Source organism: Bos grunniens, chromosome 2, assembly GCF_055505025.1.
Source record: "Bos grunniens cultivar Pamir isolate PY7600 chromosome 2, Bosgru_T2T1.0, whole genome shotgun sequence".
Lineage (NCBI taxonomy): Eukaryota > Metazoa > Chordata > Mammalia > Artiodactyla > Bovidae > Bos > Bos grunniens.
Window position 1 is genome coordinate 105,215,705 of NC_141166.1, and position 25,508 is coordinate 105,241,212.

Sequence of the window (25,508 nt, forward strand, 5' to 3'; positions counted from 1 at the left end):
AGAGAGGGAAAGAAGGAAGAAAGGGCAAAAAAGATTGAGATAGTGTAAAGATAAATTAAAAATGAAAATTCACTTAAGGAGCATTCTAGAGAAATTGAAATCTCAGGTAGCAGTTTTTAAACCAGCAAAGTACTGTGGGCTTAGGCCTAAGGAAATCTGACAGTATACCCTAAAGAAAGGCTTCTTTCCCTAAAGATGCTTTTTAAGAAACTTAAAATTTCCCAAGAAAATCAGGCTCTACCTGTAAAGTTCAAATGCATTGTAAGAAACGTCAGTGTCACTCTTATCCGTTTATAGCAAGTATACAGATTCCAAAAGTCTGCGTTCTCTATATGAATACTACCCATGGTTGGAGCTTAATTCCTTTTCCTTATGTTCAGCATTGACTTTGACTTCCTTCTGTATGTTTTGGTTTTTGCTGTTCTTTTTATTGTTATCTTTCTGTGTGTGTTCTGGCCACCTCATACAGTTTTTGGAATGAACCTAGTGATGAGTAGATAAATAATAATAATAATTAACAGTTTATCGTGGTTACTATGCACTCCACAGTGTTGTGAGGGGCCAAAAGGCCTGTAGAGTGCATATGGACAAAGCTCAGAGAAGTGTTCTTTGTTAAAGCTGTTTTGACTAATTTTCCATTTTATTGGGCTTCCCTGGTGACTCAGACAGTAAAGAATCTGCCTGCAATGAAGGAGACCCTGGTTTGATTCTTGGGTCAGGAAGATCCCCTGGTATTGGCTACCCACTCCAGTATTCTTGCCTGGAAAATCCCATGGACAGAGGCGCCTGGCAGTTTACTGTCCACCCAGCCAATATGTCTTGGGGAATCTCTCTTTTAATGGACACTTGAATATCAAAGGAATAGGGGGAGGTTAGGGATAAGATTTAAACTTCCCTGCTGGTGCCAGCCTCATACTACTTAAGTCTCATGCCACCTAAAGCCTACTTCAGTGTCCTCTTCCAGTCACCAAAGATGTCTCTTATAAGCAGTTTACCCGATGTGTAGATAAAGATGGGTCATTTATTCCTTTCTTAAATATTGATGCAAAGCATATTATTTATTGGGTATGGTATTCTAACAGAAAGCCAAACCAGGCCTGGTATCAGCCTTCGAGAACTTTAGATAATGTGTTGAGGTGGTTTAGTTGCTAAGTGGTGTCCAACTTTTTGCAGCCCCATGGTTTGCAGCCTGCGAGGCTCCTCTGTCCATGAGATTTTCCAGGCAAGAATACTGGAGTGAGTTGCCATTTCCTTCTCCAGGGGATCTTCTTGACCCAGGGATCAAACACCCATCTCCTGCATTGGCAGGTAGATTCTTGGCTGCTGAGCCACCAGTGAAGCCCAGGTAATATATTACCAGACACATAATTTTATAAGACTACCATAATGATTTTCTTTTGGCTTAAATCTCATCTTTGACTCTGAGCTGCTGTTTTGCCTAATATCATATACTCAGTTGAGTTCATCATTTTTTAATTGAGTGATTTATCTTTGCCTTGTGAGGATTCATAAGTTCTGCTCAGAATTTGGTTGAGAGTTCTATCCACTTCTCTCAACATAGCCTCCAGCCCCATCATAAGATAATCCTTAATTGCAGAGATCTGTGGCAGGCTTTTCCATCCCTAACTTTAAGATCCGTAAGAATATTTGTGAACCTCTTCTGCAAATTCTTTAGAAATTGAGGAAGGTAGGAGAGGTGTATCATTCTGTAGCTTCTCTTGGATTTGAGGTATCATCTCTTGTGGGGTTTTTGTTGTTGTTGTTTCTCTTTTTTGGCTGCTGTGGGACGGGATCTTAGTTCCCTGATCAGGGACCCAAGCTTTGCCCCCATGCAGTGGATGTGCAGAGTCCTAACCACTAGACCACCATCTCCCAATACACACCTGTATTAAGAAAGGAAGTCTCTCTTTAGAGATTGGCCCACCTGGCTGTGAGAACCCAAGTTTGTCAAATATCTGAATCTTCCCCTTCTCATTCTGATTCCATACAGCTACCTGGTTAGATCATGATGAGGGGTCAGTTTGTTTGACAGTTAAGACTTTCAGCATAAATAAATTGTTTATTCTGGTTTTATACATCTGTGTTAAGGGCGCTGTTAGCAAGTATAATATGCATTAACCTAATCAATTCCCCAGGTCATTTCTGAGTCTTTAAAGTAAAGGACATACTCTGGGCTGAGGTGAATTCAAATTGTTGGCTCCGTGAAAGCAGGGACTGTGTTTATCTGGCTAATCACCCTGTAATTTAAAGTGCCTAGTCCTCCATTGGTGTTTGATATATGTTAATAAATAAAAATTTTACCTTCTCAGGTTTATTGAGAAGCTTCTAGCTACTGAATTGGACTCTCTCCTGGTGGCATCAATTATACCACACAAGATTTATTTTGAACTTCTTGGTAAGCTGTATTATTCTCATTTTATATATTTAAAAACCATGACTTTCCTATTGTCACAAAACTAACAGAATGACTTTGAAACCTAGATGTAAAGAATTCCAAAGCATGTACCCTTCCCATTGCATCACAGTGGCTTTAGGAATAAATCAATGGGAGATCTCAGCTAGCTAGAGTTATCAGGTAAGGCATCTTGGAAAAGGTTTAATTTGAACTAGGCTTTCATGATATCAGCAACGTGGTATCAGCCAAGGTGAAGTCAGATGTATAGAACAGTCTTTTGGACTCTGTGGGAGAGGGAGAGGGTGGGATGATTTGGGAGAATGGCGTTGAAACATGTATAATATCATATATGAAATGAGTCACCAGTCCAGGTTCAATGCACAATACTGGATGCTTGGGGCTGGTGCACTGGGACGACCCAGAGGGATGGCATGGGGAGGGAAGAGGGAGGAGGGTTCAGGATGGGGAACACGTGTATGCCTGTGGCGGATTCATTTCAATATATGGCAGGACCAATACAATATTGTAAAGTTTAAAAATAAAATAAAAAAAAAAGAAACTGCATGTTACATTTAGGAAATATTAGGTAATAAAATTCAGATTCAGTGTATAAGAAATAAATTATAGGATGATAGACAGTGAGTCAAGAAAAGTATGATGGATAATTAAATTCTTGAATAGCAGACTGAGGAATTTGAACATTTTTTATAAATATTCTTAGACTTCCCTGATAGCTCTGTTGGTAAAGAATCTGCCTACAATGCAGGAGACCTGGGTTTGATTCCTGGTCAGGGAGATCCCCTGGAGAAGGGAATAGCAACCCACTCCAGTATTCCTGCTTGGAGAATCCCATGGACAGAGGAGCCTGATGGGCTATAGTTCATGGGTTCACAAAGAGTCGGACACAACTAAGCAACTAACACAACACTGTAATTTTCTTGCCTGGGAAATCCCATGGACAGAGGAGCCTGACAGGCTACAGTCCATGGGGTCACAAAGAGTTGGACACAATTGAGTACAACAAAAAGACTAAAAAAGATAGCAGTAAATTTTTATTGGGCTTCCTTGGTGCCTCAGGTAGTAGAGAATCTGTCTGAAATGCAGGAGCCACTTGCCAATGCAGGGGACCCAGGTTTGATCCTTGGTTGGGAAGATCCCTGGAGAAGGAATGGCAGCCTACTCCTATATTCTTGCCTGGAGAATCCCATGCATAGAGAAGCCTGGTGGGCTCTATAGCCCATGGGGTTGCAAAGAATTGGACAAGACTGAGCGGCCAACTAAATAAATTGGAAGCAAATGAAGATTTTTAAAGATGATATGAAACATGATTAAAGCCATGCTTTAGAATGATGATTCAACTTGACATGTTCCTCAGTTGGAAGCAAGGAGACTAGTTAAGATGTTACTGAAAGTAGTGCAAATAATAATAGGAGAGGTGGAACAGTAAGCGAGGAAGCATATAATCCAAAGAGCTCTGAGCCTCAAGGCAACATAGATAGGAGAAGAAGTACTAACAGAAAAGAGGAATTATTTTAGCCAAATGTAGAAGACTAGTGCTTCTTTTGAACTGTGGTGTTGGAGAGGACTCTTGAGAGTCCCTTGGACTGCAAGGAGATCCAACAGTCCATTCTAAAGGAGATCAGTCCTGGGTATTCTTTGGAAGGAATGATGCAAAAGCTGCAACTCCAATACTTTGGCCACCTCATGCGAAGAGTTGACTCATTGGAAAAGACTCTGATGCTGGGAGGGATTGGGGTCAGGAGGAGAAGGGGACGACAGAGGATGAGATGGCTGGATGGCATCACTGACTTGATGGATGTCAGTTTGAGTAAACTCCAGGAGATGGTGATGGACAGGGAGGCCTGGCGTGCTGCAATTCATGGTGTCGCAAAGAGTTGGACATGACTGAACAACTTAACTGAACTGAACTGAGTGCTTCCCAGGTGGCTCAGTGTAAAGAACCTGCCTGCCAGTTGAGGAGACAGGGGTTCGATGCCTGGCCCAGGAAAATCCCCTGGAGAAGGAAATGGCAACCCATTCCAGTATTCTTGTCTGGAAAATCCCATGGACAGAGGAACCTGGTGGGCTACAGTCCATGGAGTCACAAAGAGTTGGATGCAACTGATCACAGAGTGTAGCAAAGAAGACCAGCAGGAGGTTGGAATGTGAGACTATAGCCTGAGAAATTTCTGCTAGACTGATCTATTTGGGATTCTTCTGTAGGAAGGCAACATTGAAATCATAGGGTAAATGAGATTATCAGAGGCAAGAGTCTGAAGAGCAGAAAGTAAAAACTTGAACAAATCTCAGGCAGGAACATTTAGAGGACAGAAGGAGGAAGAAGAAGCCTCAAAGTAGACACAGAAGGCGCGGTCAAAGAGGTAGGTAGTTATTACTTCCCTCAGGGGGTTATTTCTGCTAGTTTCAAGACTGAGAACTACTGTCTTAGTTTAATGATAGAAAATGATGGAAATAGCTAGGAGGAAGTAAGTTGGTAAATATGGATTAGGCCAAGGCAAATTTGATGAGCTGAATAGAATTTTTTTTTGGTAGCCATTTACTTTTAAAACATTTTTTTTTACAATGCTACTTCAAAACTGGCTTATTTTCCCAAGCATTCCCCACCCTATTTTGAACAAAAGTAATAGGCAGTAATGCATAAAGGATTCTTGGTAAATTCTTAAAACATTCAGGAATATGACTTGAAGCTGCATTTTAGACTTGATTCAAATATGAATTGAATTACTAGCGACTGATGTTATAAATTGACTTTGAATTGAAAATAGTCTATTAATTGAATGACTTTATCTTAGCTATTATTGTACTCTTTTCTTTTTCTATATTTTGTCTCTGAAATACTAATCCCTCTTTGCCCTCTGGTTTCCAATCTTTGGTAAGTTAGATACTGTCATTTTACTTTTTAAAATTTCAAATTTGACATAAGTAACATTTGTTTCTCTGACCTTTAATAATGCTAAAGTCACAGAAATGCTATTCTATATTTGGATTTTTGGTGGGGGTTGATAAACACACAGTATATTTCGATTATATGATTATGTGATACTTTTATAGAACACAAAAAAAAAGGTGAAAAAATAACTATTGCTCAACATCAAAACTTGTTTGCTTAGTCTTTTTTTTGCTTTTGAAGTATACTTGATTTACAGTATTATACTAGTTTCATAGGTACAACATATGACTCTGTATTTTTATAGGTTATACGTAGTTTTTATAAAATATTGACTATATTCTCTGTGTTCACTCTTAATAAAAATATGCATATTTCATAGCCTGAATATTTTTTGCTAATGTAGATTTGTTCTTTTTGAATAATGAATGGAGTCTTTGGAAAATTGCTTTTTAATTGCAGAAAGGAGTTTTTTCTTCAACTGATCTCTATGATTAATTTCAACTGATATTAGAAACCCCAAAAAGTATCTTAACAAATGGCACAGACAGTTTAGAAAGTGTCAGTAATCTCCATATTTATTTGTTATGGTTATTTTTAAAAGAACATTTTGATTGGCTAAAATTTTAAAAAGGAATTGATGTCATAGTAAATATATTAGGAGAAGATAGCTAGAATTTAAGAAAATTTTAAAGATGAGAAACACTCAATGGGAATTTAACAGAACGTTCTCTAAAGGTAAATAATCCACTTTAGTGCAAGGCAAAAACATTAAGTCTCCTATTTATATTCATTTCTTGCCTAAAAAATAGAAGAGAAATTCAGTTGTACCGATCGTTAATGTAGATATTTGCACTGACACCTCACTCGCCGTGTATGTCGGAAGGTCGTGCATCGTATGATGAGTGAGAGGCGCACCAAGGGTACACTGTGGCACCCGGCGCTGCCCCATCACTCTTGGGTTTCCTTTCAGCCTTTTGCCACGTGTTGCAATTTCCTTGTCCCATTAAGTGAATTTTTAAATTTATTATTTTCAGTATTATAACCATTAAATAGTTTGTAATGAGAAAGACAATATCTAAAAACTTTTGTCTTACAAAGTCATTCACTAGTTATTTCACTGAAGTACTTAAAGTGATTGTTGAAATAAAAATTGAGTTATACATTTTTATTTTATATATTAAATAAGGGCTTCACATTTGCTGGACTTTTCTGCACTGGTAGGTGGGTCTCAGCACAATGTCGCCTGGTAGATATTTTTTGAAAAAAGACATGTTTTCATCCAGCCCATTGAGGTAACAATGAGTGATTAAGCAACAATGGTTGCTTAACAATGAGTGATTCACAAATTGTTTTTGCAACTAATTAATTAGAGAAGGCATTTTTGAAAATATATGATTTTTCTGCATTTTAATAACAGATGTAAATATGACATCTATAAATGTCCGTTCCTTTTTTTAAAACATAAACTAACGTGATTTAATCTGTTTTAAAGTCTTCTAACTGGAAATTTAAGTGGATCTTGAACTCATTGCTAAAAGTATAACAATGCAACAACTTCTGATTAGGTGTCAAAATCTAGAAAATGCCAAGTTGCTGAATTTCAAAAAATATCTGGTAATTGGTAGATGGATTTGAAAAATGAGTAGTAGTATGATTTCCTAAGTATTTCCCTTGATATACTCATTTCATTGGAATGTAACATTTTTTTGTAAAGTATCTTCTTCAGATATGTTAGCCATTAAAACCAAGTTTAAAAAGTTGAACTTTTAACTTGACTTTCAGATCACTAAATGTTAAAACTTTCATAGAAATTCAGCATGTGAGGTTATATTGTTTTCTCTAAAAATAATTATCAATAACTTTAACAGCAAAGATTTTATCATTAATAACTTAAGAATTATTTAAACATTATTTCATCTTTAATCTAGACTTTAAAGTCTTCCATTTATATACTTGTAACTATGTATATATTTCATACACTATCATAGAACAGTGGTAGATATACATATTATAAATATTTATTTATTTATAGCTTCCAGGATACACACAGGCTTCCCAGGTAGCGCTAGTGATGAAGAGCCTGCCTGCCAGTGCAGGAGACGCAAGAGATGTGGGTTCGATCCCTGGGTCAGGAATTTGCCTAGAGGAGAGCATGGAAACCCACTCCAGTATTCTTGCCTGGAGAATCCCATGGACAGAGGAGCCTGGTGGGCTATGGTCCATGGAGTCACAAAGAGTTGGACCTGACTGAAGTGACTTAGCACCCGTGCATGCACACACACACACATTCAAATAGTCTAGAGTCTATTCAATCATTAAACTAGAGTGAACACGATAACGTGTTTCTGTGAGAATAATAATTGTACTGGAGTACACAGCCCCTTAGTGTCTGTTATCATGTAAACACATGCTGCTTTTATTATGACTTTGAAGGACCCTAGACACAGCCTTCATGGGCCTTTTCCTTCATAAAACTATATTAAGTTATATTTTATAATTGCATTGGCTGAAAATAAATATATCAATAATACTTGTATTCTCTAACCTAAAAGTTCATTTTTTTCTTCTGATTTTTAAAATAAATCAAAATATCTGCATATTTTAAATATTGTGGGCCATAGCACATGGACAAGTTGACCCTGGCACCAGCACCATAAGAGATGAAAAATACAGCTTCTCACATTCAGATTTCAGCGCCATAACTAGTACATCATTTGTTACAAAATAACCACACATGAGGACCAAGTATTCTTTGTAAGGAAGGACTAATGCAAAACACAAGGTATATGTTTTCTCTAAATAATCCGGCAAAGACACGAAGTCCTTCTGTTTGAAAGATAAGGGGGTCCCAGAACAGCAGTGAGCACAGGAGAGAGGAGCAAACATGGACCTGAAACTACAGCCGAGGAGCAGGCAGAGGACGTGCGGGTGCTCCCGGCATCAGCGCAGTGAGGGCCCAGCCTTCAGTGAAACTGGAGCCCAGCTCCTCCCCTGGGCCCGCACCTCTGACCCACCCTCTTAATTCCAGTGTCCTTCATCAGGTCCCCATCACAATGGCCTGCCCACCATTCCTCACAAATGTGTTGAGCTCCCTGCAGCTTAAAGGCCTTTGCTGGGTCACTCTCCCTGCGTTGGGACAGCACTGCTCCCGTGTGTCATTTTGGCCTCTGCTTACGTGTCATCTCCCCAGACAGTCTTTCCTGGCCACCCTGTCCCTCACTACTCTGTTAGAACACCCTGATTTCTTTTCCTTATAGCACTGATCGCTGTCTGAATCTTGATCATTAATTCATTGATCGATTGTCTAGCTCACCAAATGGAACACAAGCATCATGGTTACAGAGGATGTCTGGCTTGTTTATGTGTAGCTCCTCAAAGTCTGTAGCAGTGCCTGGTATTCAAGTGATAGATGAAAAAACTGAGCTCAAGGCAACCGCGACCTCAGTCTTTCCTTCCTCTGCTTCTACTGAAGTCCACGGCTCTGTCTACCATGTGATCTTTCCTTTTAGGAATGTCAAATGTAGTTCAACACCTAGTTTAATGTACTGTATCTGAAAAGTGCTTTAGTATCCTTTTAGTAAAAGGATACAGGGTGGTGCAGTACAGCTGGACAGCTGAGAAAAACCTACCCAAACACCTTAAATGTCTGTTAGTATTTACTGGTGACTGAAGCCATGAAATTAAAAGACGCTTACTCCTTGAAAGGAAACTTATGACCAACCTAGATAGCATAGTCAAAAGCAGAGACATTATTTTGCCAACAAAGGTCCGTCTAGTCAAGGCTATGGTTTTTCCAGTGGTCATGTATGGATGTGAAAGTTGGACTGTGAAGAAAGCTGAGCACTGAAGAATAGATGCTTTTGAACTGTGGTGTTGGAGAAGACTCTTGAGAGTCCCTTGGACTGCAAGGAGATCCAACCGTCCATTCTAAAGGACATCAGTCCTGGGTGTTCTTTGGAAGGACTGATGCTAAAGCTGAAACTCCAATACTTTGGCCACCTCATGCGAAGAGTTGACTCATTGGAAAAGACTCTGATGCTGGGAGGGATTGGGGGCAGGAGGAGAAGGGGATGACAGAAGATGAGATGACTAGATGGCATCACCAATTCGAGGAACAAGAGTTTGGGTGAACTCTGGGAGTTGGTGATGGACAGGGAGGCCTGGTGTGCTGCGATTCATGGGGTCGCAAAGAGTCGGACACGACTGAGCAACTGAACTGGTGTTAATACACTTCACATGAGTATGTATCACATCATTAACTACCTGGCACTCTGTTGTTACATAAAACATCTTTGTGCTGCATCTATAACATAGATAACAGTCTGGGTAAAATGACATGGCACTTGCAATATACCTATTGATCATGTATCTGCCTCACAGAAGTGAAGATGATAGCAGAGAATGCAATGTCTAATATTTAAAATGTCAACAGTGTTTTCAGGGCCTCATTTCTCTAGCCACCAGATCTATTCCCAAGCAGGAAAGTTTTTGAAATGCTTTATCGCCCGCTTTCATTTTCTGTGAGGCAGTCATACTACTGCCTACTGTCCAATGCTCACTAATTGTCAATACACAGCTCTAAAAACTGCAGAGGGTGATGTTTAAGGCCCCCTCACACCCCCAGACACTGGTTTTGACTTCAATCACAAGTTCTTCTGCTGGAACACCTTCAATGTTCTGTTCTTCTTCCTCATACTCTATTATGCAGCCATCCCCACAGGCACTCACAAAGCAATCAACCCAAAAGTATTTGCTTACTGCTGATGGTGTGCTCAGGACTGTGCCAGAGCTTTGAGGAGATGGAGGTGAGTTGTAAAAAGCATTCCTGTTCTTGAGAACTTATAGACCAAATTAGAGACAAAGTTGTTTAGTCACTAAATCGTGTCCAACTCTTTTGCAATCCCGTGGACTGTAGCCCTACCAGGCTCCTGTATCCATGAGATTCTCCAGGCAAGAATACTGGAGTGGATTGCCATTTCCTACTCCAGGGGATCTTCCCAACCCAGGAATCAAACTCACGTCTCCTTCATTGGCAGGCAGATTCTTTTACACTGAGCCACTTGGGAAGCCAGAAACAAAATTACTAGGAATAAAAAAGTATCAATGAATATTAACTAAACTTATTGTTGTGATCATTTTGACATAAACATATATTGCATTCCTGAGACTAATGTTATATTTCAATTATATCTCAGTTTTTTAAACATTAAAAACAAATCAATTATTTTTTTTAAAAAAAGCAGTGAATTTTTGAATAAAAAATACAGTTACAGGATGCAGACCAAGAGTCCATTCTCCAAGTAAGCGAGAAGGCATTTCAGGCAAATGGATAAAGGCATAAAGAAATGGCTTATTTGTGGACTTTGAGGAGACTTGATTAAAATGGTGTCTATGTTAGAAAAAAAAAAAAGTGGGAAATGCGGTTAGTTAGCAAATGAGAACATACCATCAAGACGTTGAATGTTAGGCAGAAGCGTTTAGATTTGTTTGAGCGGAAAACTTAGAATTATTTTTGCTCTCATTTTTCTCTCCATGTCCCAAATTTGTGGAGAAAATAAAAGACTTCTTTTTGTTGAATAATTCCTTCCTGGAAGTCTTCAATTTGTAGTAATGACAGTCAAAACTCTCTGAAGGTATGTTAAGAATAGTTGCTGAAACCTCAAGCTGGGATTTTTAGCATTTATATGTTTTTTCATAAGCTTCTTTTTGTTATTTTTAACCCTAAATAATTTGGTTTGGAAGAATGAAAGAAATAATCCTTAATGAGAGGTGACTTTTTTCCTGACAGCAAATAGATTTTTCATTTCAGCTGGTCTTAGGACATGGTGACTTTCTCAACTATCTTAAGCTGCTTTTGGTTTGTCTCAGAATCTGGAATAAGAATATATTATATCCAAGCAGGCAATACATGACCTAATTTTAATTTTTTTTTTAATTTAAACCTTATTTCTATCATCTCGTCCACTAAATTATTGTCAAAGGAAAGAAGAAAATTTGTGGAGCATGTATTATGGATCATTGTATTAGTCAGGATAGAGTAAGATGCAGGACAGCTAAAAGAACCAGATTCTGGTGGGCACTAGTAAGGTCTGTCAAGGCCATGCATCCGGCCAACGTGCTTCATAAGTTTTACTGAATCTTTACAAGAGCTTTAAGGAGTAGTATTATCCTCAATTTTGCAAATGCAAAAAGCAAAGTGGTACGGTACTGTAGAAAGAGATTTGGATCAAAGGTCTTGGATTGGGATCTCAGTTCTGTTATATATTTAGCTGTAAGACAGTTGAGCTGATATGTCACTTCTGTAGAATTACATTACGCACATCACAGTAGAATGATTTTCCTGATCTCTTGATCATATTAAGTGCCTCCTCTGTCTTCCTGTAGCCATCTGTACTACTTTTCCCTCATTGCCATTATTGTAGGATAACTACTGTGATAATGATAAATTTCTTAAGAAAATGGTTATTCATAGTTGCATCCATTGTATCCAGTTCAGTTTCTGGTACCTGGTATTTAATATTAATATTTATTGAGGGAATAAATTCAAAACCTTAACTTTCTAGTCATCTGTTTGCTGACACAGGTCCATACAGCCAAAGCTATGTTTTTCCAGTAGTCATGCACGGACGTCAGAGTTGGACCGTGAAGAAGGCTGAGCACTGAGATTTGATGCTTTTGAACTGTGGTGCTGGAGAAAACTCTTGAGAGTACATAGGTCAGCAAGTCCCTTGATCAAACCAGGCAATCCTAAAGGAAATCAACCCTGAATATTTACTGGAAGGACTTATGCTAAAGCTGTGGCCACCTAATGCGAAGAACTGACTCATTGGAAAAGACTCTGATGCTGGGAAAGATTGAGAGCAAGAAGAGAAGAGGGCAGCAGAGGATGAGATGGTTGGATGGCATCATCGACTCAATGGACATGAGTTTGAGCAAACTCTGGGAGATAGTGAAGGACAGGGAAACCTGGCGTGCTGCAGTCCATGCGGTCGCAAAGAATCAGACATGACTGAACTACTTAAAAACAACAATTTAGCTGAAATATTAGATGAAAATGGAGATGTAGGTAATGGTATGAAGTAACTTGCCGTATTCCAGAAAAGCATAGCCCAAAATATCTATTTTTACAAATTCCTAGGGTTTTTATCTAAAAAATAAAACAAAATTACTTAATATTACAGACTGGCAAACCATATATGAAACTGACAGGTGAACTTTTTCTTTACCATTGTATTGGTTTCCTAGGGCTGTAGTAATAGAGCAACACAAATTATGTGGCTTAAAACAAGAGAATTTTACTGTCTCATAGTTCTGGAGTCTAGAAGTCAACACTGTCAGTTCCTTCTGAGGGCTGTGAGGGAAAATCTGTCCCATGCCTCCCTTCCTGGCTTCTGGTAACAGCCAGCAATCCTTTTTGTAGAGGTATCATTACAACATCTGCCTTCCTCGCATGACCTTTTCCTTGTGCGTTTCTTCTCCCTTCTTTTCTTATAAGGACACCAGTCATGTCAAATTAGATTCCACCCTAGTGACCTCTTGAGAAATTTGTATGCAGGTCAGGAAGCAACAGTTAGAACTGGACATGGAACAACAGACGAGTTCCAAATAGGAAAAGGAGTACGTTAAGGCTGTATATTGTCACCCTGCTTATTTAACTTATATGCAGAGTACATCATGAGAAATGCTGGGCTGGAAGAAGCACAAGCTGGAATCAAGATTGTCGGGAGAAATCTCAATAACCTCAGATATGCAGGTGACACCACCCTTATGGCAGAAAGTGAAGAGGAACTAAAAAGCCTCTTGATGAAAGTGAAAGAGGAAAGTGAAAAAGTTGGCTTAAAGCTCAACATTCAGAAAATGAAGATCATGGCATCTGGTCCCATCACTTCATGGGAAATAGATGGGGAAACAGTGGAAACAGTGTCAGACTTTATTTTTTTTTAGGCTCCAAAATCACTGCAGATGGTGATTGCAGCCATGAAATTAAAAGACACTTACTCCTTGGAAGAAAAGTTATGACCAACCTAGATAGCATATTGAAAAGCAGAGACATTACTTTGCTAACAAAGGTCCGTCTAGTCAAGGCTATGGTTTTTCCTGTGGTCACGTATGGATGTGAGAGTTGGACTGTGAAGAAGGCTGAGCACTGAAGAATTGATGCTTTTGAACTGTGGTGTTGGAGAAGACTCTTGAGAGTCCCTTGGACTGCAAGGAGATCCAACCAGTCCATTCTGGAGGAGATCAGCCCTGGGATTTCTTTGGAAGGAATGATGCTAAAGCTGAAACTCCAGTACTTTGGCCACTGCTGGGAGGGATTGGGGGCAGGAGGAGAAGGGGACGACAGAGGATGAGATGGCTGGATGACATCACCGACTTCATGGACGTGAGTCTGAGTGAACTCTGGGAGTTGGTGATGGACAGGGAGGCCTGGCGTGCTACAATTCATAGGGTCGCAAAGAGTCAGACACAACTGAGCGACTGAACTGAACTGAACTAGTGAACTCATCTTTACTTGATTACATTTACAAAGACCCTATTTTGAAATAAGGTCCTGGACTTCCCTGGTGGCCCAGTGGTAAAGAATTTGCCTTGCAATGTAAGGGACACGAGTTCTTTCCTTGGTCGGGGAACTAAGATTAAGCCCAGGCGCCACAACTAGAGAGTCTATGTGATGCACTGAAAAGATCCCAAAAGTCGTGCCAAAGATCCCGAGTGCTGCAACTCAGAACCTACACAGCCAAGTAAAATTATAACAAGTTAAATAAGGTCACATCCACAGGCACTAAAGTGTAGACTTCAACACGTCTTTTTAGAGGCCAGATCAAACTGCAACAACTATGAATAGCATTGTTTTAAATATGTGAGTCAACAGTAAGATCATTAGACCTCAAATAAAAGTCTAGATCTCTAATTCTGTTGAAAACTCAAAAGATCTTGAAAGAGAGAACTGGGTTTTCAAGATTGTGCGCACAATATCAGCAAAGGTAAAGGGGCAAGATGTATGATATATTGGAGAAATATTAAGTAATAAAGTCCAACTTTAGTGTATAAACTTTAAGATATAGAACTACCAAAATGAATTTATTCAGGACAAGTTATTTCAGAATGAATGACTAATTTTAAAAGCCTGGAATATAATCAGGTAGAGCCCATGAGAAATGGGCCCATGAGAAGGTAGTGTCAAAGGAGAAAATGTCAATAATCACTTTTTCACAAAAACAGCTGAAACAGTGCAGCAATAGTTAAGAGGAAGAGACACAGGAAAATGAATTGTATCATATGACCCACCCATGGGCAAGATAAGGGCTTCTCTGATGTCTTAGATGGTAGAGTCTGCCTGCAATGCAGGAGACCTAGGTTCGATCACTGAATTGGGAAGATCCCCTGGAGAAGGAAATGGCAACCCACTCCAGTATTCTTGCCTGGGAAATCCCATGGACAGAGGAGCTTGGTGGGCTGCAGTCCATGGGATTGCATAGAGTCGGACATGACTGAGCGACTAAGCATGCATGGGAAAGATAAAAAGATGTATTCAGAAAAAAAATTAACACTATTTAAAATCATAATAGTCAAATTTTAAGGATACACAAAAAGAATTTATAACTAAGAAAAGAAAATTCCTAAAGGGACTCATGAGATGAGGGTAAAATGTTAATTGTCTCTTAAAGTTGTTTTATGGATTGCTAAATAGAGAGTGGGCTTCCCTGGCCCAAACGGCAAAGAATCTGCATGCAGTGTAGGAGACCTGTTTCAGTCTCCGGTTTGGGAAGATCCCCTGGAGAAGTGAATGGCTACCCACTCAAGTATTCTTGCCTAGAGAATTTCATGGACAGGGGAGCCTGGCGAGCTATAGTCCATGGGGTCACCAAGAGTCGGACACGACTAAGCAATTAACACTTTCCTTCAAATAGGAAAAATAACTCTATGCAGCGTTCAAGGGCAGTGAATTTAACAAAAGTGAACAGCAATAGATCTTTAGACCTAAACAGACATGAACTGCCATCCTTCAGTCATTACATTTTCGATGTCAAAACTCATTTTATGCTCATTTTTCACTTCCCCCACCTGATCCAAGCGTGTCTCTCTGCTGAATTCCCTGAGTTAAACACTAACCCTGTTTTCCAGTCGTCTGAGATGCAAGCGTCCCAGCCTCACCCTTTACTCTGAATCACATTCAATCATGGATCTTGTCTTGTTTTTTTACCTCATAAATATATAGGGAGACATCTATTTCCTTTTCATCCTCACTATTCCCATCTTCATGAGGCCCCCTCCACCATACCCACTCTGCAAAATGGAGTTACAAATAATCAGATGAATGCATCAAAGCAGGTCCTCATCATCCCTCCTGTAGACTGTTGCACTTCCTGGAAATTGGTGTCCCTGTCACTTGCCTCCTCCAATTTTCTTTTATTTTACACCCGGACTATGGCCATTTGCACATCCTGTGTCCTATATAAAATACTCCCTCAACTCAAATGCATATGCATGTGTGCTCAGTCACTTCAGTCCTGTCCAACTCTTTGTGAGCCTATGGACTGTAGCCCAGGAGACTGTCGTCTGTCCATGAGATTTTCCCAGCAAGAGGACTGGAGTGGGTTGCTATGTCCTCCTCCAGGGGATCTTCCTGACCCAGGATTGAACCTGCATCTCCTGGGTCTCCTGCATTGCAAGTGGATTCTTTACTGCTGAGCCACCAGGGAAGCCCACTCAAATGCATATAATACCTACCTTCACCTTCTATTGCTTATCCCTCAACTCCATCTCCCTCTGTGGAGCCTTCCATGTTGAGTTAGTTTCCTTCCTTCTGTGCTCTTTTAGCATCACTCTGTTTATATCTCAATGAACTTGCTCCTAAACTTTGGTCCATTTGTCCACAGTCTCCACAGCCTGGGAACTTGTGAAAAATGTAGAATCTCAGGTTCTTCCCCAGACTTACTGAATCACAATCTGCATTCTAAGGAAATCTGCAGGTGATTCTTACACACACAAATGTTTGGGATGTGTGAATAGAAATGTTATTATCAGAGATTTGGATCTCTATCTTTTACCCTGAACTCCGAGCTCCTCTAAATAAGAGCCACATATTTTATTTCTGAATGCCTAACAAAGTGTCAGTGTATGCTGAGCATTTACAGTATGTAAATGAGTGAAAGAGAAATAGAAAACAGACGGTTCAGTGGTCACCCGAGTGTTAGTGGCAAAACCAGGACTCCTCAGGCACGTACATATCAGAGCCTTTCTACACCCATGCTGTGCCACTTACAAAATGTCTTTCTTTTACATTTCCAAGACTTAGAGATGTTGAATGATGCACTTATAGTCACAAGGCTATTTTAAGTGGCAAAGAGGACCCTAGAATACAAGTTTTTATCTTGACACTTAGTTGAGGATCTTTCCACTGTGTCATTTGGCCTCTATCTGTCAGAAGAACAAGTGAAAAACACATTAATTGAACTTCTGTTCTCACAATTCAAGTTTCAAAGAGCATCTGCCATGATGAATAAAAATATATTTGTATTCCCCCAGTGTGCTTCAATGCAGTCAGGCCTGGGTTACAGTCCAGTAAGCTAAGCTCTATGAACATGTTTATTTCAAAGTTAAAGGGAAAGCCTGAAATTAAACAAAAAGAAATAATTATAAATAGAAACATAATTACTCACTCAGTTTGCCAGTTTGATTTTTTTTCTATGTGGTTCAATAATTTCCAGCTTGTAACATTAAGTATATTTTTATAGTACATTTATAAAATGTTTGATATATAATGGTTACAAACTTTCATTTAAGACATATTTATATTCCAGATGATACATTTACTTATGTATTTCCAGCATGCTTAAATATTTGGGGAGGGAACAAATAGGACATTTATATAATTGCCACCAATAAGCTTTGTTTTGTTTCACTTTTGAAATAATAATCGTATTATGCCATCCTGTTCATTCATGAAGACAGCAAATATTTATTATATGTGCACTATGTTTCAGGCACTGTCGTAGGCTCTGGCCTCAGAAAATTCTGCCTCCAAGAGTCTTATTATGGATTAATGGGGGAGAGAGCCAAAGAAGCAAGCAGTTTCATGAAGGCAGGTGAAGACACAGGTCCTACAGGGCATCCAGTCAGAAAGAGCACCTGGTCCTGCAATGGGAGACCAGAAAAGTCTTTGCAAAGAGGCGGATGAAACTGGAGCCTATTATACAGAGTGAAGTAAGTCAGAAAGAAAAACACCAATACAGTATACTAACGCATATATATGGAATTTAAAAAGATGGTAACAATGACCCTATGTGCGAGACAGCAAAAGAGACACAGATGTAAAGAATAGTCTTTTGGACTCTGTGGGAGACTGTGAGGGTGGGTTGATTTGATAGAATAGCGTTAAAACATGTATATTATCAGATATGAAATAGATCGCCAGTCCAGGTTTGATGCATGAGACAGGGTGCTCAAGGCTGGTGCACTGGGATGACCCAGAGGGATGGGATGGGGAGGGAGGTATGAGGGGGGTTCAGGATGGGGAACACATGTACACCCATGGCTGATTCATGTCAATGTATGGCAAAAACCACTACAATATTGTAAAGCAATTAGCCTCCAATTTAAATAAATAAATTAATTTTTAAAAAAAGATGGCCATGAAGCCATGTCCTAAAAAAGAATAGAATCTAATTAGGCAAATTATGTGAAGTGGGACTTGCCAGATATAACAGCTACACATGCAAGAGAAAGAATGTGTGTGCTCAGTCGCTTCAGTCCTATCCCACTCTTTGCAACCCTATGAACTTTAGTCCTCCAGGCTCCTCTGTCCATGGGATTCTCCAGGCAAGGATACTGGAGTCAGTGGCCATGCCCTCCTCCAGGGGATCTTCCCAACACAGGGAATGAACCCACATCTCCTGCGTCTCCTGCACTGCAGGCACATTCTTTACTGCTAAGCCACCATGGAGGTCCAAGTGAAGGAATGGAAGGTTCGAAATAGATGCAAGTAGTTCAGTATAGCGAGAGCAGAGCTTTGCTGGTGTGAAGGAGGGAAAGATAACAGAGAGTGAAAAGGTTAATGCCAGACAGGAAGGTAATGGCAACATCATGAGGGGTGCTGGATGCCCTACAAAGCACTTTGGATGTCATGCGAAAAAGTAAGAGTGACGAGTAATGCACTTCTAGTGCTTATTATGGGCTCCACATTGTTCCAAATGTATCTCATTTTGTCTTCATAACTGGTATATGCTCTAGGTACTGTTATTACGCCTACTTTTATAGATAATGAAACTGAGGCAAAGAGAGTTAAAAGTCCTTTAGCAAAGTTGTTCATCTGGGTGTTAATGGTGCTAGGCTTTTAAAGGTGATGGGAAGGGGGATGATTAATTTTTGTTTTGTAAAGATCATTCTGACTCAAGAGTGAAGAGCGACTTTAAGAAGACATTTCAGTAATCTAGGTGAAATAAGCCAAAGAGTTGAACTAAACTGAGGCAACCAGGAGGAAAGAAGTAGGGGCCTCAAGAGATGTTCAGGGGGGCTAGGCCAGACATAGTGATGGGTCAGTAAGGTGTGAGGCCAGCTATGTGACCAGATGCACTCCTCCAAACAGGCGTAAGTACCAGATTTTAGGGAATAAACAATCAAATATGCATTTTCCATGACCACATTTTTCATTAGGACGACTAAATAAATATCAGCTAATCTCTAATTGATGACACATAATTTGAATAGTGACATAATTTAAATGAATAATTGGAAGACCTAGTTTGATTTTATAATAAATAATGTAATCTGACTATGGTGTCACTTCATTCTTATGTTGTTTATAGTACAGCTCTTGCTCATTCTCTTTTTTTCCTGCCAGTTTTAATTTCTCAGCAGAAGAGCCTCATCTGTGACTATTCTCCCACTGCTGGCAGGAACTCAAAATTCAGGTTGTTCCCTGCAAGTTTTGAACTATGCTTGGTAGATGACCCAGATTCCAGGTTGTGAATATCTTTCTTGATCCCATTCGTCTTTCTACCTTGTCTCTAGTTACCCTATTTTTATATGCCTGTTTCTATGCTTGGGCTTTTCACCATGCAGTGCCTGCCATTCACATACACTTGAACCCTGGCCTTTCTAGTTCAGGCCCCATATTACCAGTTGCCAAACCAGTATCTCAGCTCATCAGTTCATACACAGTGATCTTTTCTCTTCTCCTCTGAGGTTTTTTTTTTTTTTTTGTAATATTGATAATGTTATGATAAAAGTAATTTTTTCAGACACTGTGTTGTTTATTAATCTTATTCATAATCTGTATTTAAATGCCAGCTAATTAGTATTCTTTAGTTTTGACCAATGACCTAGTCCATTTCTAAAAAGACAGTTTTGAACTTTTAGGACTTTTGTCACTTATTCTCGTAATGTGACTATCCTTTTTTTTTTAATTGGATGTAGGGCCAGGCCTTGAACTCCCTTTAATATCACATCTTCACTTCCTTATCATTAAAGCAATTATCCTGTGTGTTTCTATTTCAGGTCTTCACCCAACTTTTAATCTTGCCTGTACTTGGTTCTTCTCTTCCAGTTCCACAAAGACCAAAGTTCAGTCCCAATGTTATTAATAGCTATTAATCCCCATTTTAGATTACATCATTATTAGAATAGCCAAAAATCATAGTACATCACCATATTTTAAAAATAATCTAACATAAAGAGAAAGGTGAGAGAAGAGAATTTTATATTATTAAGAAGACAGAGGAATACTTACTACATTTATGAAAACCTAAAAACATAAAATGACAACCATTTATCAGAGCAAGGATAAAGAAGCCGATATTTTCTTTGTTATCAATTGTCTCAGTTTTTATCAATTATTGTAAATAATAACAATAGAGCAAATCAGTGCACATTTTGAAGAACACAGGATCAAGGGTAAAATGGTTGATGGACAGTAAAAAAAGAAAAAAAGATTTGGAAAACATTGCAAATTTGGAAGAGGTAACAAAAGAAAATTCCCAGCAGAGATTAAAAGCAAAAGCAGATATACTAATTAAAATGCCACTATCTCTACATCTTTATCATTGACATTTAAAAAATCAGTTCATTGGCAGATTTTTGTTATTTTCATCTACACCTGACTTCACTGGTTTTTGCAGGGTTAGTAAACTACAGCCGGAGGACCCACTAGCTCAGAATGATTTTCACATTTTTAAATGGTTGAACAAAAATTTTATTTTTAAATGGTTGAACAAAATCAAAGAATAATATTTTGTGATACATAAAAATTAAATTCAAAACTCAGTGTCCACAAAGTTTTATGGGAATGCAGTCACACTGTTCATGTATGACTGCTTTCGCATTGCAATGGCAGAGCTGAGAAGCTGCAGCAGAAACCGTATGGCCAGGAAAGACTGAAATACTTAACTACCTGATCCTTTACAAAAAAGTTTGCCAGCCCCTGATTTTGCAACTAAATTTCATTTTATTTGACAAAGGCCTTTGAACTCAAATATTTTATAAGTATTCATTCCCCAAAGCAGTGGATGCCTATATAATGGTATAATGCATAAGTATATAAGTGAATAAAACAACTAATTTCCTACACAGATCATCAGGTTATTTACCAGACTACATAAAAACAATGCCTTTTTTGGCATATGTGACAGTTGAACAGTCTATAAAACTTCTCTAAAAATATTCTATTGCTTGCTTATTAATTCCTGGACGTTTTTCTGGAAAGTTCTAAGGGATAGAATGAGGTTGGTTTGGATATGCAATACGAAATGAAAATCCTCAGAAATCCTAAAAAGAAACAGAGAATAGTGGTAAGTGAATAAAGGTGTCTACATAAAATAACTGTCATTTTTATAGCACATAAGAATGTCTTTTGGGAAATAAATGTGGCCTCTAAAAATTACTTGTATTTTTGGAACAAGTTTGCCATGTTAGATTGAACTTGACCTTGATATGTAAAGGCCACTGAAGCAGTCTCTTGAGCAAATCCATTGTATTTACATAGGTCATCAGTGTGCTCTACGACTTCACTTAATCTTTTTAAAAATACAAGAGCTTTTGTTTTTGTTTACATATATTAAATTTGGAATTAAGACAACGATACAGTATATACATCAAAGGTCAGCACAATTCCACGTATAAGAAGTTAACACAAAGCAAGGTGTTTATGTTAATATTAGCCAACAGATTTATTAAAGTTTAGGAATAATATTTTTGCTAAACTGAATTTGAGACACTAATAAGATAAATTAACAAAATTATGTAGGAATGAAGAGGGGTTTTAAAAACTCATAATCCAAGGAGTTTTGTCCTCCATAATTTCAGTGTTTAATGTATTTATTTATTTAAAAATAAATATCTATTCAGTTTTCATCCATCACAGGCAAAGTGGTATGGCTAAGTCCATGGGTTGTGGTAGAAAAAGACCTGACTTCAAACCTCAACCCATCTGTAACTAACAGGATGTACTTAGGCAATGTGATTAACTTTTTTGTACCTTAGTTTTTCTCCCTAAAATTAGATGTAATAGTATGTCCATGTTGTAAAGTTAACATAAATATTAGTTCATTGTTATGGTCATTTTATGCCAGGCCCTATGTGAAGAGTTTTAACATAGTATAAGTGTGAACATTTACTATCTCCTTGATTTTTCTATCAGCTCATGAAATTGAAAGTGTAGTTATTTCATCATGTTCGACTCTTTGTGACCCCATGGACTGTAGCCTACCAGGCTCCTGTGTCTATGGGGATTCTCTAGGCAAGACTACTGGAGTGGGTTGCCATCCCCTTCTCCAAGGGATCTTCACAACCCAAGGACTGAACCCTGGTCTCCTGCATTGCAGGCAGATTCTTTACCATCTGAGCCACCAGGGAAGCCCATCAGCTCATGAAGTAGATCATTATTACTGGCTCCTTCAGCTGCATTTTTTTTTTTTTTTGTAATGTTAGTGAGAAAATGAAAATGTTCCAAACAGCACTGTAGCTTGTGAAATCTACCCATTGTCTGTTCATATTAAATCTTCACCTAACCAGTCATCTTTAATTACATCTATATAATAAAATATAATAGCCATTGTCTGCCATAATATGGGGATTTAATATAGCTGGTCAGAAAGTAGTTTCTGAATGCATATTCCCACTGTGTGAACATCCCTGTAATCATGGAGCTAGTCTCACAGAAAGATTGTTGGAGCCAGTCTGACTGTAAGCTTCCCTTGAATGAAGTCCTGTTTTGAGCTGGTGTTGGCTTGAGGAGACTGGAGCACACCCAGCGGTCACATCCAGGACCTCACTAGGAATTTCCCCTACACAGACATGACTCAAGTCAGCTAAATAAAACCCAAAGTCTCCAAGTATGAGAACTTCATGTTGCTTGGATGAGCAGACATTTCTGAATGCCTATTCCGATTGTCATAACCCTGTTGGGAAATTTGGACCCATCCTATGTTATAGCACACTGTGCAAGATTTTGACCAAGTATATTTTTGTCCAAAATGCAAGCATACTTCCCTGAATTTACAAAACATTGCTCTGTTGTGAGGGATGGACTGTGGGAGTCACTGTGAGTAAAGTCTTCTCTGAAGATTTGGTCTTGGTTCAGCATCGCCTGCCAAAAGACGGATCCAAGGGGGATTCCCTGTAAGGTTGAGACTCCCTAATAGAATTACTGTGAAAGGGGAAGCCAGACAGTCTGGAGGGCCATCATCTTTTCCTTCAAAGCATATTTGTGATCTTTCCCAAAGGGGAGGGAAAAGTTTCCGTGTCATCTTGAACAGGTTGGATCATCCCTCAGAGGGGACATCTAGGCCACTGAAGGAATGACTCAGATGAGACATGAGGCAAATTCGATGGAAAGTCCCCAGATTTCCTTATGGAGAACCTTGGAACCAAGTCTCTCATGAAAAGATCTCTGTACCAAGAACCCACACTCTTTGGGAAAGGATATTTCTTGAATTTGCCATTTTCAAATCTATTGGCTATCTCCAGACTGTGTTGGAGTTGAGAAAACAAAATGAGACGCTGTGGGGAAAAAAATTTCCCAAATTTCTGCACACACAATGGAAAATTCGATGGATAACCATTAAGTTTAAGCAAGCTTTGTTCAACAATCTTTCATTAATATACACATATTAAAACAATCCATTGTAACTTCAAAGAAATTAGCCAACTTGGTTTACTAAGAGTTCTTTAATATTATAAAACTGAGGCAGCGGGTACTGCCAAGTCCCAGGCATATGGCTCCACCATGTGGATGGAGCCTCTGCAAGTTACACTGACAATAATTTTTTTAAAAGAAGTTAGTCTTAATGAAAATCTGAGATCAGAGGCCAAACTCTCATTTTATATGTAAGACAAGAGAACTCACGAGGTTAAATGATTTACCCAGTCACAGTTCAACACTAAGGCTAGCAGCTTCGAATTCTTTTTATTAGAGTAGTTGCATAAACTAATTAAATCTTCCTGTTATTTCACCCATTCATTTAATTATTAAATAATCAGATTAAGCATGTTCAATGGGTATGTCCTTCATTTTTGTCTGCTCAGAATCTAAGACCCCTTTTTATCTGGTAGGAATCTTGTTATGGAAATACCTTTGGGGAACCAGAAGGAACATTCATTCCCTCTTTTCACCCCGAGAGCTAAGATGCAGACATGTCTCCTAGGTTTGGTCAGCAGGAAGCTTTATATGGGAATGCTGGAGCTTTAGGAAGTGACAAAATCAGCAGTAGATGAGGGTGGTTCTGGAGGCAGCTGAGCAGCTAACTCAAAGCGGTTCCGGGGCTTCATGCTAGAGCAGCAGCCAGGATCCAGTGGCAGCAATGCTAATGGGGATATTCCGTCCAGGCTGATCCTGAGAGAGAAGCTTAGTTACCTTCTCTACTTCCCAGTCTCTAACCCAGGCACCTTTCCTGAGCTTGATTCTCTAGCCCTCTTATAGACTGTCTGAGCCAACATTTTTTTCTTCCAATGAAGTCCTTTTCTGTTTTGTAGAATCAGAGTAGGCTTCTGCTATGCAAGCAAGACCCCAGTTTAAACAGAAACTGTTACCATTAAGTGAGTTGCAGCATAGAACATCAGTGAAATTGGGCAGGATCCAGGTCTTTTATCTGGCTCTGTTGAAGGTGAAGAATAGAAAATTCTAGTCATTTTAGAGATAGAATGTAGATCTGCCTGATTCTAGTATGAAGAACTGAAACAGCTAATTAACTTATTTCTTGTGGTCCCTGGGAATGAAATCCTACCACTCTCTGACCATCATGGTCTGTGGTTGCCAAGAGAGGCCTTATGTAATTACTTCAGTCATCAGTCTTTGTCCTTGAGTCAGTTCAATCTAGGCACCAGATATGTGCTAAGGAGACTTCAGATGGCTCCAGCCCATAGTTAATGAGTCATCCCCAAGCTCAGGATATCCTAACTGAGGCATCACAGGACAGGGGAAACCCTTCCCCAGGGTTCCACCTGAATTCCTTACCTGTAGAATTCATGATCCTAATAGAGTGATTGCTTCAAGCCACTAAAAAATAAAGTGAAAGTGTTAGTCACTCAGTGGTGTCCAATTCTTTGTGACCCATGGACTGTAACCCACAGGTTCCTCCGTCCATGGAAATCTCCAGGCAAGAATACTGGAATGGGTTGCCATTTCCTCCTCCAGGGATCTTCCCAACTTAAGGATCGAACCGTGGTCTTCTGCATTGCAGGCAGATTCTTACTGTCTGAGCCACCAGGGAAGCTCTAAGCCACTAAATTGTAGGTTAGTTTTATAAACACCAAAGATAATCAAAACAAGAACCCATGCCAATCCAGTGGCTAATGAAACTAGTCAGACGGCCAGGCAGTTGGGAAGAGTAGGATTGGAGGATGATGGAGGAGTTTGGGGAAAGCGTATGTTGAATAAATCTGTGCTCTCATAATGTGAGTACCTTTCTTGGGAGGTTATATGTTCACCACAAAGTCTGTTGTGTGGATATGTGACCCACTCCATAAATACAGGTTAATCTCCTTTCTTGGCAATGTCAGTGGGTTCCTGAATCAAACGTTTATCATAGAGGGAATGAAGATTATCCCTGGTTTCAATAACATGGAGTTCTCATCAGTGGCCATCCAGCTACAGGGAACACTCCTTTTTCTAGCATCAGTAACTGATCATGGGCTTCTAAACAGCATTATACCTAGAGAGACCAAAGAACAATTTAATGTCAAACAGCTCAGCTGATAAAGAATCTG

At 39.1% G+C, this 25,508-nt stretch overlaps 1 protein-coding gene and 1 long non-coding RNA gene across 2 annotated transcripts in view; one reads left to right on the top strand and one right to left on the bottom strand.

Moving 5' to 3' along the window:
* Nucleotides 1-25,508, bottom strand: part of GRB14 (growth factor receptor bound protein 14) — a 192,098-nt gene that overhangs the window by 147,201 nt on the left and 19,389 nt on the right. The gene's annotated exons all lie outside the window — the stretch shown is intronic.
* On the top strand, nucleotides 1,211-17,333 carry LOC147378447 (uncharacterized). Its single transcript, XR_015152660.1, has 3 exons — nucleotides 1,211-1,345; nucleotides 2,310-2,395; nucleotides 17,294-17,333. It is a non-coding gene; the product is annotated as an uncharacterized LOC147378447 (long non-coding RNA).